This window comes from Gorilla gorilla, chromosome 12 (assembly GCF_029281585.2).
Source record: "Gorilla gorilla gorilla isolate KB3781 chromosome 12, NHGRI_mGorGor1-v2.1_pri, whole genome shotgun sequence".
Lineage (NCBI taxonomy): Eukaryota > Metazoa > Chordata > Mammalia > Primates > Hominidae > Gorilla > Gorilla gorilla.
In genome coordinates, this window is record NC_073236.2 from 54,112,892 (window position 1) to 54,126,765 (window position 13,874).

Below are 13,874 nucleotides of genomic sequence, written 5' to 3' on the forward strand. Positions count from 1 at the left end.
AGGAATATGTTGCTACACCTTCTATTCTTTTCATTCATATTCTCCCACTATACTCGAGTTTGTGGATGTCATTGACTCTGAAAGATTATATTTTAGGGTCGTATGTGTATTCATTATCAATTGCTGTGTAACAAACTGCCCCAAAACTTAGCTGCCTAAAACAATAAACTTTTATTTTTTTTCTCTGTTTCTGCAGGTCAAGAATTATAATTAAGAGTGACTTAGTTGAATGGTTCTGGCTCAGGGATTCCCATGAGATTGCAGTCAAGACGTCAGCCAGGACTACAGTCCTCCAAAGGCTTGCCTGGGTTGAAAGGGTCTGCTTCCAAGATGGTGCCCGCTTGAGGCTGCTGGAGAGAAGCCTCAGCCCATCACCACGTGGGCCTCTCCACAAAGCCACTTGAGCTTCCTCACGAGTGTCAGCTGACTTTCCCCAGAGTGAATGACACAAGAGAGAAAACAAGGCAGAAGCTACAATGCCATTTATGATCTGATCTCTGAAGTCACATACCATCACTTCCTCTGTATTCTGTCTTTAGAAGTGAGTCATTGGCCAGACACAATGGCTCACACCTGTAATCCAAGCAACTTGGGAGGCCAAGGCAGGAGAATTGCTTGAGGTCAGGAGTTCAAGACCAGCCTGGGCAGCATAGCAAGATTTCATCTCCACGAAAAATTTTAAAATTAACCAGACAGGGTGGTGCATACCTGTAGTCCCAGCTGCTCAGGAGGCTGAGGCAGGAGGATCACTTAAACCTAGGAGTTCGAGGCTGCAGTGAGCTATGATTGCACCACTGCACTCCAGCCCGGGTGACAGACCAAGACACTGACTCTAAAATAAATAAATAAATAAACAATCAAACATTTAAAAAGAAATGAGTCACTAAGTCCAGACCAAACTCAAGGGGAGGGGAATTAAGCTTCACCTTTTGAAGGGAGGAGTATCAAAGAATTTTCGGGCATAGTTTAAAACCACCACAATGCGAACAGTACAGGAAGTTCTTACTTAACGCTGTCCATAGGTTCTTGGAAACTGCAACTTGAAGCAAAAGAATGTATAGTGAAACTAATTTTTTTTCTTATTAACGTTATAACAAAATGATAGTGAATGAAATGACACTATTTGAGGACCCACTGTATGCCATTTCACTTGAAGTTGCAGTTTCCAGGAGCCTATTGACAATATTAAGTAAGGACTTACCATACAGGACAAGGAATCAAAATACCTAGTTTTGTTTTGTTTTGTTTTGTTTTGGTTTGGTTTGGTTTGGTTTTGGTTTTTTGAGACAGGGTCTCACTCTGTCACTCAGGATGGGGTGCAGTGGTGTGATCATGGCTCACTGCAGTCTCGACCTCCCGGGCTCAAGTGATCCTCCCACCTCAGCCTCTTGAGTAGCTAGGACTACAGGCACGTGCCACCACGCCCAGCTAATTTTTGTATTTTTTTGTAGAGACAGGGTTTCACCATGTTGGCCAGGCTGGTCTTGAACTCCAGGGCTCAAGGGATCCTCCTGCCTCGGCCTCCCAAAGCGCTAGGCTTACAGGGGTGAGCCACCGCACTCAGCCTACCTATGTTTAATTTTCCTTCTAAACACTGGGGGACTTGGGCATATCCCTTCACCTCTCTAGATCTATTTCCCCATCTGCAAAATGACGGGATTGACTTGGATGACTGCTAAGGGTTCATTTTCAGTTAGCATGTGTCTCAATGTTCCAGCACTCAAGACCCTAGGCCTGGACCCCAGAGCTCAGGCAGCTTTTCCTCCACGCCCCCACCTTCCCAGCAGATCTCGTTGGCTTTCAGCCCCAGGTATAGCCACCACCCATCAGCTCCTCCAGGTGCTTCTTCCAGTCCTTGTAGCCTCCTCTCTCCCAGTGGTGCCCTGCCCTGGCAGCACATTGGTATCACTTGTGGAGCTTCGAAAACTCCCTGTGTCCAAGCCACACTGCAGTTCATCAGCTTGTCCAGGGTCGGGACCAAGTACCAGCAGGTGCAACAGCTCCCGTGACTCCAAGGCCCAGCCAAGGTTGAGAACCACCACTCTAGCTTGAGTGGCCCTTCACATGCGGAATCGTTTCAACAAATAAAATAACACTGCCCATGGCTGAGTGCTGATTTGCTCTTTTCCTTTGAGGTATATGCATTTGAGAGCACTCACACTGCAGAGGGTAGAGGTTTTAATTTACAGTTAATTATGTTAGGGGGCTGATTTCTCTAGGAGACCATTTTGCCTAGTATTAACCTAACAGAGATATTTAGAGGGGTTTAGGGAAATTTTTTGTGACCAGGACAGAACTTTTTATAGACTTCTTTCCCTGGCTCAGGATTTCTCATCAAGGTATTGTTTCTGTGGGAAAATGGATTCAATTTTTATCTTTTTGACTTACACCACCTTTTCCTAGAATATAACCTGCTATAAGTCTGAACAATGCCTGCATTTTTTTTCCTTCTTGCTTGTGCATGTGTATGTGTGGGTGTGAGAAAAGTCAACATTCTCCAGGACAAGGGAGAGCCCAGCGCCGAGAATGATGCCGGGCTTGGAGCTCCCAGGCCAGGAGCCGCTGTGGAACGTGGGTGTGGGGCCTGTGTCAGGGCTGAAAGACGTCAGCTGGGCTCTCCTGACCCTCAGCTGAGTGCCACTGTGTGACCAATGCCCCAGTTTACACAGACTGTAGGGTTTCCTGGGACACAGGACATTCAGTACTGAAACTGGGAAAGTTCCAGAAAACCAGGATGGTTGTGGCTCTGTGAGCACCACCCCCCATCTTTACTGCCTGAACACCCAGTGGGGATAGGACAGAGCTGCTCTACTAAGGGTGCTGGGTGGCTTCACCAATAGGAACAGGGGTAGCTACACAGCTTCTCTGGGCCATGAGGCTCTGAGATGCCAGTTCCCAGAGCCCACGGCCCAGGAAACAGAGCAAGCTTTGCCACACTGACTTCTATTGGCAATCTCCAAACATCTGAGCTCCTGTCATGGAGAAAAGGGGAATGATCTGTCAGCTATTCCTAGGCCAGTGATTTGAAATCCTGGGTGCATATGGGAATCACCTGGCCAGTCCCACCCCCCCGAGATTCTGATTTCACTGGGGTGCGGTGGGGTCCAGGTTCACACACATATGCACTTCTAGACTTTTTCCTTATGGCCTCTTTCTAGGCAGGACATTTCCATCTTGGCCATGAAAACTTTGTCACTCCTAAACCTCTCTATTTCTCTTCTTGAGGTTACCTTGAGCTAAATGGCTTCCTAGAGAAGCCAGACTTTTTCACTGTATCAGTGGCAGTTGGGTTATAGATTATCTTCACAGGAAATTTTAGTTTATAAAAGCCCAAACCACTCGTCATTATCTAGGAATGAACTATACAGCTCGTGGGTGTGGGTCCTTGTGTTGTCCCTAATCCGACCCCCCTCCTTCCAGCTTTCCCCTGAACTCCCTGCGAGCCCAGCTTCAGGAGGTCTCCATGGCCCCATCCTCCACCTCTGGTTCCACCCAATCTCCTGCCTCCCATATTTCCCTTTTTTCTTTAGGTTCCCTCTTTGGGACGCAACAACTGCCCTTGCCCACAGCTGGAGGGGAAGTGGAGGGCTCCTGCGTTGTTCCTGTGGGCCTACCGTGCGGCCAAGCCCGCTAAACTAGGGGGCGAATCCCCAGCCAGTCTGGAACAATCACATTCTCTTTCTAGGATCCGGGGCTGAGACACAGGGTCTCTGGTTAGCTGGCTGCATGAGCTCTATATCCAGAAGATCACAAGGCTCAGGGCCTGGGGCCACCATCTGAGGAAACACATTTTGAAACCATGAGCAGCAATGATCAGACAGGGTCTGCAGGCGCACAGCGGACGGGCAACCAGACAGGCCGGAGAGAAGGTCTGAGACAGTGACTGACAGCCCAACTTTGTCCCCAAGGAATGTCCCCATTCTTGTCCTCCTGGAGGCTGGGCTCTGAATCCTGCCCTTGGGCTCTGTGACATCCTCACCCTCAGTCCCTCTAAAGCTAAGCCAGCATTCACAGATTCATGTCGCCTGCCACCAACCAACCCCTGGGAGAGTCTCCAATGCTCACCACTCTCACAGGCACAATTTCGGATCCTAAATCTGGGCCCTTCTGGCTCCCATGAGATCCCCTGAGTCCCTTCCTTTCCTGCTCCCTCTCAGCTTCAGAAAGGGCTAGCACCCTCAGCCCCTGCGGTCTGTTCCCCTAGGAGTTAAAGGAGAGATGGCCTCTTCCCTCCTGCGGGTTTCCTCCCACCACTTCCAGAGAACCCAGAGTTCTGGCCGGCATCTCCGGCTCCGGTTCCCATGGCAGAGCCTCTTCAGCACCACCCCCGTCATCCTCCTTCTGGAAACATCTCGGGACACACTTCAGTGGAACACCCTTGAAAACAGAGTAAACAGTGGTTTCCTCACATTCCTGTCAGCCTTTGTTTTTCAAGACTGAAGAGTCTAAACTGGAGAGTCCCCCACGCCGCCCTCCCCACACTCCTTGGCACTGGCCTTGACCTTTGCCGGTTGTGGGTTGGGGAGCGGTCAGGGTTGCTGGGCTTGTACAGCAGTTTGAGGTCGCCTGTTAGGATCTCATGTCCTCCTCCATGGTCCCCACTTGACCCCACTCTGGCCCTGGGGGAGAATCAACGTCAAGTGACAAAGCCAGAAAACTCAACAGAGGCAGAGTGGCCGCCTCCCAACCACTGCACCACCCTGCCTCCTCCTGCCGCAGCCCAGACGGCCTCCCAGGGCGTCTCCTGCAGCTGTGCCCCGACTGTCCCAGCCCCGGTAGGGCCGAGGGACCTGGCTTCTCTTCTAGGATGTGGTGTGGGCCTCAGGGGAGAGCTAGAACAATGCTGGGCCCCTTATCAACAGCTAATCCCATCCTGGTCAGCTCCTGGACTTCCCTTCTCAGAAACACCAACTCTTATTTTAACACATGGCGTGTTCGCTTCTGAGTCACCTCAGCCCTAATTGTGTGTGGACAGAGCAGTGGCAAGCCCTCCCTAATGCCGTGGCCACACTCTTCCAGGGAACAAAGAGCTAACACCTTCAAGTCCACCAGGAATGGGCCTGGCTTCCTTCTGCTCTTGTCACAAGCCCTGGGTGCCATAACGTGAAGGCACTGGAAGCAGAGACGCTGGAAATCATCAAATCCTACCCCTCACTCACAGCTGAGTTCACCGAAGCCTAAAGAGGGCCCGGCCTTGCTCAAAGTCACACAGCAAGGTCAGGACTCCTGGTCCAGGCCATTGCTTCTGAGACACACACCTTTCAGAGGTGTGTGTGTGAGGAGGCAGGAGGAAAACCCCAGGAAGTTTGCTTTTGTTGGAGTTTATTTCTATTTCAGTTTCCACTCTATACTTGCCCAGAAGGGTGTTTGTCCTACCTCAGGGCTCAGCACTGGGGCTCAGCTCAGCAGCAGGAGGGGTTTCAGGCACCTCAGTCATCAGGATTATCTCTACCCAGAAGCAGACTATCAGGAGCTCCCGTGTCAGAACTTCCAAGTGTCCCAAAGTGTGGCACTTCCAAGAGAAAGTGCTAAGTGGTTAGATAAATGGCTAATAACAAGAGTTGGTATGGTGTGGGGTGGTGGGGGGACCCCAGGCGCTGGCCCCATCCAGGGACATCTACAGCCCTGGAAACTGAGAACTGGGTCCAAAATGGCCTCCCACAGGCCCCAGGTGGTGCTTTACCACCACTCTGTTCTGAGAGTCTATGAGAAGGATTTCTATCAAAGCCAAAAGGGGTTGAGGCTAATCCCCAACTAACCTTGCATGTGTCCCATGACTCAGCCCACTGCCCCATGTGCATTCTCATTCATCAGAAGGTGGGCTCCAGAGGCAGTCTGCGTGGGGTCAGAGCCCAGCTCCGCTACTCACGGGCCATATAGAGAAGCGAGAGAGCCTAAGTGATGCACTCACTCTGTAAATGTGTGCAGTAACAGACCCTTCCTCCCAGGGATGGTTTAAGCATTAAAGCATTTGGAACAGTGCCTGGCATGTGACAGCTTAGATATCATCATCATCATCATCATCATTATCATCAATCATCATCACTATTATTATTTCAAGTACTCAACAGATACAATCTGCTTCCTCTGGATCCCTAAGTATATCCCTTAAGGGCCAGCATTGTGGAAGCAGGAAATGCTAAGTCCTGTGATCCTCAGGACCACGCCGGGTGCAGCTTTGGGGATCGCTATAAGATAGACATAAGCCAGCAGCTGTGATCAGAACATTCCAGAACAGGAACAGAGGGTTTAGACAGTCTACTGTGTTCTACAATTCAGCCAAAACATCAAATGAGCATTTGCTGTGTGTGTGTTGCTCAACATTTGCCCAAACACTTCCCTTCTTTCTACTTCTGTGTCTTGATAAAGGTAGAAGGCAGACAGAAGTTTTCATTTGATAAAGAGACTGAAAACAAGAGAATTTGAGCTCTGGCCCCAGAGAGTTCCTAGCTTTTGATAATCTAATATCTGACACACTTTGTCATGTCTTTTTAAAGGATTTTTACTTACATATTTTTTATTGTAAGCTTGTTTTAGTTTTTAGCTTTGAAATAATATTAGACTTTGAAAACACTGCAAAAGTGGTACAAAGAATACTATATACCCTTCACCCAGCTTTCCAAAAAAAGCTGCACCACTGCACCATATAATTATCCTAATTCTCACAACCAGGATAGGAACACTGATACAGTACTGTGAACTGATCTCCAGACTTTATTCAAACTTTGTCAACTGTCCCACAAATGTTTTTTTTCTGTTCCAGGATCCCGCATTGCACTGAGTTGTCTCATTCAATCTGGGACAGCTTCCTCCGTCTTTGTCTTTCATGATGGTGGCACTTTTGAAGAGTGGTGGCCAATTATTTTGTAGAATGTTCCTCACTTTGGGTGTGTATAGTGTTTACTCATTATTAGATTGTAGTTACGCATTTTTGGCAAGAACACCACAGAAGGGACAGTGAGTCCTTCTCAGTACATCACAGCAGGAGGCACAGGATGCTGGTACATCTTGTTCCTGGTGATCTTAACTTGGATCACTTGGAAAAGGTGGTACCTACCAGACTGGTCCACTGCACAGTTATTATGCTATTGTTCCCTTTGCAATTAATACGTCTCTTGTGAAGAGGCTTTGAGACTATATAAATATTTTGTTTCTCATCACATTTGCAGCCATTAACTTCAGTGTTCATTGATGGTTCTTGCCGGCCACAGAATCATCTATGAACACTGAAGTTAATGGCTGATATATATACCTAATATATATACCTATAACACATATATATAGTAGATAAACTGTTATAGTTATATATGTATGTGTATGTATATATAGTTATATCTATAACTATAACTGTTTTTATATCTACCTAATATATATACCTATAACAGTTTCTATATCTACCTATATATATAAACCATCCATTCACACCAATTCCTCTGATTCTAATCCAGCTCCATAGGGGGTATTCTAACCTTCCCCCTTTCCATATTTGTTATGCTTTTTCAACAGTGAAAAACCTGGTTCTCACTCTCTGCCACATATTTACTTATTTGATTAATTGTGGAATGCACTTGAGATAGTTTCAGGATTTTGGATGCCTTTTTTATGTTTGTGTAATTTTAGTCAATAAATGTTGTTAAGGTTAAAGGTGAAGCAAGACAGACTGGTGGTTAAGTGTGTAAACTCTGGAAGTTGGAAGTTATTTAATCTTTCTGAATCTCACCTTCCTTATCTGCAAAATAGGAATAATAACAATGTGTAGCTCATAGGAGTGCAGTGAGGATTGAGGGAACGTACGTAAAGTGTTTAGCACATAGGAAACCCTAAATAAATGGTACACATTTTTATGAGCTATTGTTTAGGAAATAAAGTGAAATTTTCTATGAGTACCCAATTGTTTTAATAAAAAGTTGACCCATATATCAGTTGATGTGAGGGAAACAAGAAAGAGGTTGGAAGCTCTGAAGCTTTCCATACAATTTCTCTTTCCACATAGTTATGTGCCACACAATGACGTTTCAGTCAAAGATGGACTACATATATGACAGTGGTTTCATAAGATTATGATACCATATTTTTACTGTACCTTTTCTATGTTTAGATATGTTTAGACACAAATACTTACTAGCATGTTACAATTGCCTACGGTATCAGTACAGTAACACCCTGTAGGGGGTTGTAGCCTCAGTGAAATAGGCTATACCATATAGCCTAGGTGTGAAGTAGACTATACCATCTAGGTTTGTGTGATACCATCTAGGTTTGTGTGATACCATCTAGGTTTGTGTGAGTACACTCTATGATGTTTGCACAACGATGAAATCACCTAAAGACGCGTTTCTCAGACCGTATCTGTATTTCTGTGGTTAAGTGATTCGTGACTTTACGCAGTTGTAGAAACTGATCATTTTCCTCCACTAGGTGGCAGCATATGCGTCGTTGCCTTTAAGGCGGGTTCCGTATGAGACGACCCAAGCATGTTGGAGAAAGAAAACAACTTCGGAATTAGGATCCTCATACAAAATGTGAGAAATAATCCACAACTTTAAAAAAAGAAAAGAAATGCGCCATCCCTAAGCACACTTTTGAAACACCCACAGTGAATTCAAGCAAATCTGCCCAAACCTGGTCCAGGCCACAGGACACCTGCTCCTGATGGGTGGGTCTCAGGTTCCCCCAGGACTTGGAATGTCATCCCTGGGGTGGAAGGTGGACAGAGCTTATTGAGGTCCCAAGCCAGGCAAGGAGCTGGGCAGGTTCTCGGGCTCTGCCCCTTCACACTCTGGGATCTCCCCGACCCAGGGCCTGGGTGGGGCTTACAAAGACGCACAAAGTCATGCGTGCAGGCTCTCTATCTGGGGCTGGAGAAACAAGAGGCTCCATTTGAAGCAAGAAACAGAGACCCACTCAACATGGCTAAAAAGGGGGGTGAGAGGGGGGCAATGGGGCCCCACTGTGGGACCTTGTGTCCATCTAACCACAAAATAAGAGGCTCAGACACAGGAAATCAAGATGACGGCAGTCACTTCCCCTGTCAGTGTCCTCACACTACCAGTCCTGCTCCCATGAGTGGCAGGAGAGGGCAAGAGGCACCCACGGGGGGCGTGCTGGAAGTCTGTTGCAAGAACCCCAGGGTTTTCGGCCTGAGCAAGGGGAAAGCATATCTCACTTAGGTCACCATTTTTCTACGGGTAAATCTCCATCCAGTTCCTGATTCTGTCAGAGACATCTCTTCCTATTTGGAAGTACCACAGTGACAGTACCCACCTGCCAGCACAAGCTGTGCTGGGAATTTGGCACTGCCTATTCCTCTGCCTATCTTCTTTTGGAGAATTATCTGGCACCTACTTTGTACAGTCTTGGTGGAGAGTAAACCCAGCATCCGCCATCCCATTCCTAAGACAAAAGGGTCTTCCAGGTGCCCTGCCGCTGCCTGACTTTCCTCTCGCCATCTTACAGCAACCAAAGGCAGGCATGAGAACTAAGCTTGGACTTGCTTTCCTAGGAATGTGACTATGGAGTAAGAAACACAAGGACAGAAGGAGTGGTGGAAGCTCATTCATCCCAGTAATGGCACCTGGGCGAGACCGTGGAACCGTCCCTGCTTCCAAAACCATCTGAGCTGCCTGGCCCCTGTCTGTTTAAGCTCTGTTCTAGTCCTTCCCTTCCATCCTGTGGCAGCCATGGCCGCCCTGTCACTTCCCTTGTCTTAATTTAGCCTGAGTCCATTTCTGCTTCTTATCATCAATGAGCCTGGCCTTATACGAGCTCATCCTGAGGAAGAAAGAATTCCTATTTCCCCTTCCAAGGGAAGACCAAGGTGGAGCCTAAAGAAAAAATATGACCTTCCTACCCTGAGGGAATAAACTTGCTATGATTCTTAGCCGAAAAGAAGTCTACATAATTTGCTAGGCCTAACCAACAGCCAGTTGGTAACTTCTAAGCAGAACATGGAAAACCTGAGTGTGCTTGGCAGAAAGTTAGGACACCTGTTATGAAAAGGGAAGGGAGGAGTGGAATTTCAAGTGGTTACTCAATTCACCCACTCTCTATTGCATCACTCCTCAGACTTGTGCTGGGAACATTGCAGGGTCAAGCCCATTGCCTCACAGGATGAAGGAAATGGTCAACACGGTCAGGGACTTGGTTTTTCCTCCCCCCAGCCATTTCCAGTCCTGTGCAGAGCATTCTGGTCCTGCTATTCCTCAAGGATATGTGCCCAGATTATTTACCCCAAGTTACAAGGGAGCTCAGGCCTCCATTCTTTGGAGAAAGGTGGATTTGTGTGGTGGTTCACAGCTAAGACTGCCTGGATTCAAATCCCAAATCTGCCAAGGCAATTATGGGGACTGAGCCCCCAACCTGTGGGATCTGACACTGTCTCCAGATAAATAGCGTCAGAATTGAGTTGGAGGACACCTAGCTGGTGTCCACTGCGGAACTGATTGCTTGCTTGCTGGTGGGGAGAAACAGCCACATATTTGGGAGTCAGAGAAGTCTTCTGTGTTGATTGTTGTTGTGTTGGTGTAAGAGCAGAGGAAAAACATGGTTTGTTTTTCCATAAAAGGCATTGTTGAAAACAACAGAGCAATCAGCCAGGAATTAGCGTAGTTTAACAGATAGCTGTGGTCGGAGAAAGAAACAGATAAGAGAGCCCCGCCAAAACCACTGTCATTACAGGAAGACTGTGGGTACACTCAAGGCAACGCTCCTTAAGGTGCAACATCAGAGGCTTCACACTGTGGCGGTGGGGGAATTCACTAAAATAATCCAACCAGTCACCAAACAACTAAACAAGTAAATAACAGTGTCAAGCTTGGATAGGGGCAGGGGGATGACCGGTAGCCAGATATGTGACAATATATTATCTAAAAAGCCCAGTTTCCCAGAGAAACTTATGAGCTATAAAAAGAAATAAAAGAGTGATCCATACACACACACACACACACACACACACACACACACACAAAACAGGAACAGAAACTGCCTGTGAAAGCAACCAGATATCAGATTTAACAAAGATTTCCTAGCAACCATTATAAATATGTTCAGAAATAACTAAAGAAAACTGTGATTGAAGAAGTAAAGAAAGATATGATGATAATGTCTCATCAAATAGAAATATTAATACAGAGATAGAATTATTCTTAAAAAGAACCAAATGGAAATTCTGGAGTTGAAAAGTACAATAACTAGTGGGGCACGGTGCCTCACACTTGTAATCCCAGCACACTGGGAGGTCGAGGCAGTCAGATCACCTGAGGTCAGGAGTTCGAGACCAGCCTGGCCAACATGGCAAAACCCCATCTCTACTAAAAATACAAAAATTAGGCTTGGTGGTGCGCGCCTGTAATCTCAGCTACTCGGGAGGCTGAGGCAGGAGAATTGCTTGAACCCAGGAAGCAGAGGTTGCAGTGAGCCAAACTTGCGCCACTGCACTCCAGCCTGGGCAACCAGAGCAAAACTCCATCTCAAAAAAAAAAAAAAGAAGAAGAAGAAGCAAAGTACAATTACTAAAATGGAAAATTCACTAGTGGAGCTCAACAGTAAATCTGAACAATCAGAAGAAAGAATTAGCCAACTTGAAGATATTAATAAATCAATAGAGATTATGCAATCCAAAGAACAGAGAGAAAATAGAATGAAGAAAAATAAACAGAGCCTCAGAGGACTGGTACACCATAAGCACGCCAACATATGCAGAACAGAATACAGAAGAGAAGGAGACAAAGAACAAAACAGAAAAAAATAGTTGAAGAAATAATGGCTGAAAATGTCACTAATTTATTGAAAAACAATCTACATACCCAGGAAGCTCAATAAACTCTAAATAGGATACATGCAAAGAGATCCACAAATAAATATATCACATTAGAAATGCTGAAAGCCGCCAGGCCCAGTGGCTCACGCCTGTAATCCCAGCACTTTGGGAGTTCAAGGTGGGTGGATCACCTGAGGTTAAGAGTTTGAGACCAGCCTGGCCAACATGATGAAACCTCGTCTCTACTAAAAACACAAAAAATAATTAGCTGGGCATAATGGTGGGGGCCTGTAATCCCAGCTACTTGGGAGGCTGAGGCAGGAGAATCGGTTGAACCCAGGAGGTGGAGGTTGCAGTGAGCTGAGATGGTGCCACTGCACTCCAGCCTGGGTGACTGAGCAAGACTCTGTTGAAGGAAGGAAGGAAGGAAGGAAGGAGGGAGGGAGGGAGGGAGGGAGGGAGGGAAGGGAGGAAGGAAGAAAAGAAAGAAAGAAGTAAGGAAGGAAGAAAAGGAAGAAGGAAGGGGAGAAAGAAAGAGAGAGAGACAGAAAGAAAGAAAAGCTGAAAGCCAAATACAGGGAGAAAATCTTGACAGCAGCAAAAGAAAAACAATTCATCACTTACAAAGGAACCCCCAATTATTAACAGGTGCCTTCTCATCAGAATCAGTGGAGTGCAGATGAGTCCGGATAGCAGTGGGGAAACACACCTCCAGGATAGACTATGTGGTAGCCCATAAAACAAACCTCAATAAATTAAAAAGGATAGAAAGAATACAAAATATGTTCCCTGACCACAACAGAATAAAACTAATAATCAGTAACAGAAACAAATTTGGGGAATTCACAAATATGTGAAAATTAAACAACACACTCCTAAATAACCAATGGATTAAAGGAAAAATCAAGAGGGAAATTAGAAAATACCTTGAGGTGAAAGAAAATGAAACCACAGCACACCAAAACTTACGGGTTGTAGCTTAAGCTGTGCCAAAAGGGAAATTTGTAGCTGTAAATGCCTATATTGAAAAAGAGGAAGATTTGAAATCTTCGTCTCAGAAATCCCATTTTAAGACAATGGAAAAAGGCTGGATGCAGTGGCTCACATCTGTAGTCTCAGCACTTTGAGAGGCCAACGCAGGAAGATCATTTGATGCCAGGAGTTCAAGCCCAGCCTGGGCAACATAGCGAGATCTATCTCTAAAAAAAGGAAAAGTAAATTAGCTGAGCATGGTGGCCTGTGCCTGTAGTCCTAGCTACTTGGGAGTCTGAGGCAGGAAGATTGCTTGAGCCCAGGAGTTCAAGGTTACTATGGAAAAAAAAAAAAAGACATGAGAAAGAAGAGCAAATTAAACCTAAAGCAAGCAGAAAAAAAGATATTTAAAAAATTAGAGTGGAAATGTGGAAATTATTAAAATGGAGACTAGAAACAATATTTGAGAATACGAGATGAAATCAAAAGTTGGTTCTTTGAAAAAGCAAGTCTTTAGTTAGATTGACCACAATAAAAAGAGAGAAGCTGCAAATTACTAGAATCAGAAATGAAGGAGGGGAAATTACAACTGACCTTACAGAGAGAAAAAGGATTATACTATTATGCTAATTAATTATGCTAATGCATTAGACAACTTAGAATGAAATGGGCACATTCCTACAAAGACACAAATGACTGAAACTGATGCAAGAGTAACAGAAAATCTGAATAGACCTATAATAAATAGGTTGAATTAGTCATCAAAACAATGACTCACAAAGAAAATACCAAGCCAGATGTCTTCATTGGTGAATTCTACCAAATATTTAAAGAATTAATATCAATTCTTCAGAAACTCTTCCAAAAACTAGAAGAGGATGCCCTGATGCCAAAACCAGGTGAAACCAGATGAAAACATCAAAAGAAAAAAAAAACTACAGACCAATATCTCTTTTGAATATGGATACAAAAATTTTCAAAAAAAATTCTAGCAGGCTGAATCCTGCAACACATAAAAACAATTATATACCATGACCAAGTAAGATTTATCCAGAAATGCAAGGCAAATCAGCAACCAAAAGTCAAGTAATAAAATTCATCATATCAGTAAAATAAAAAATGAAAAACACATGATCCTCTCAAT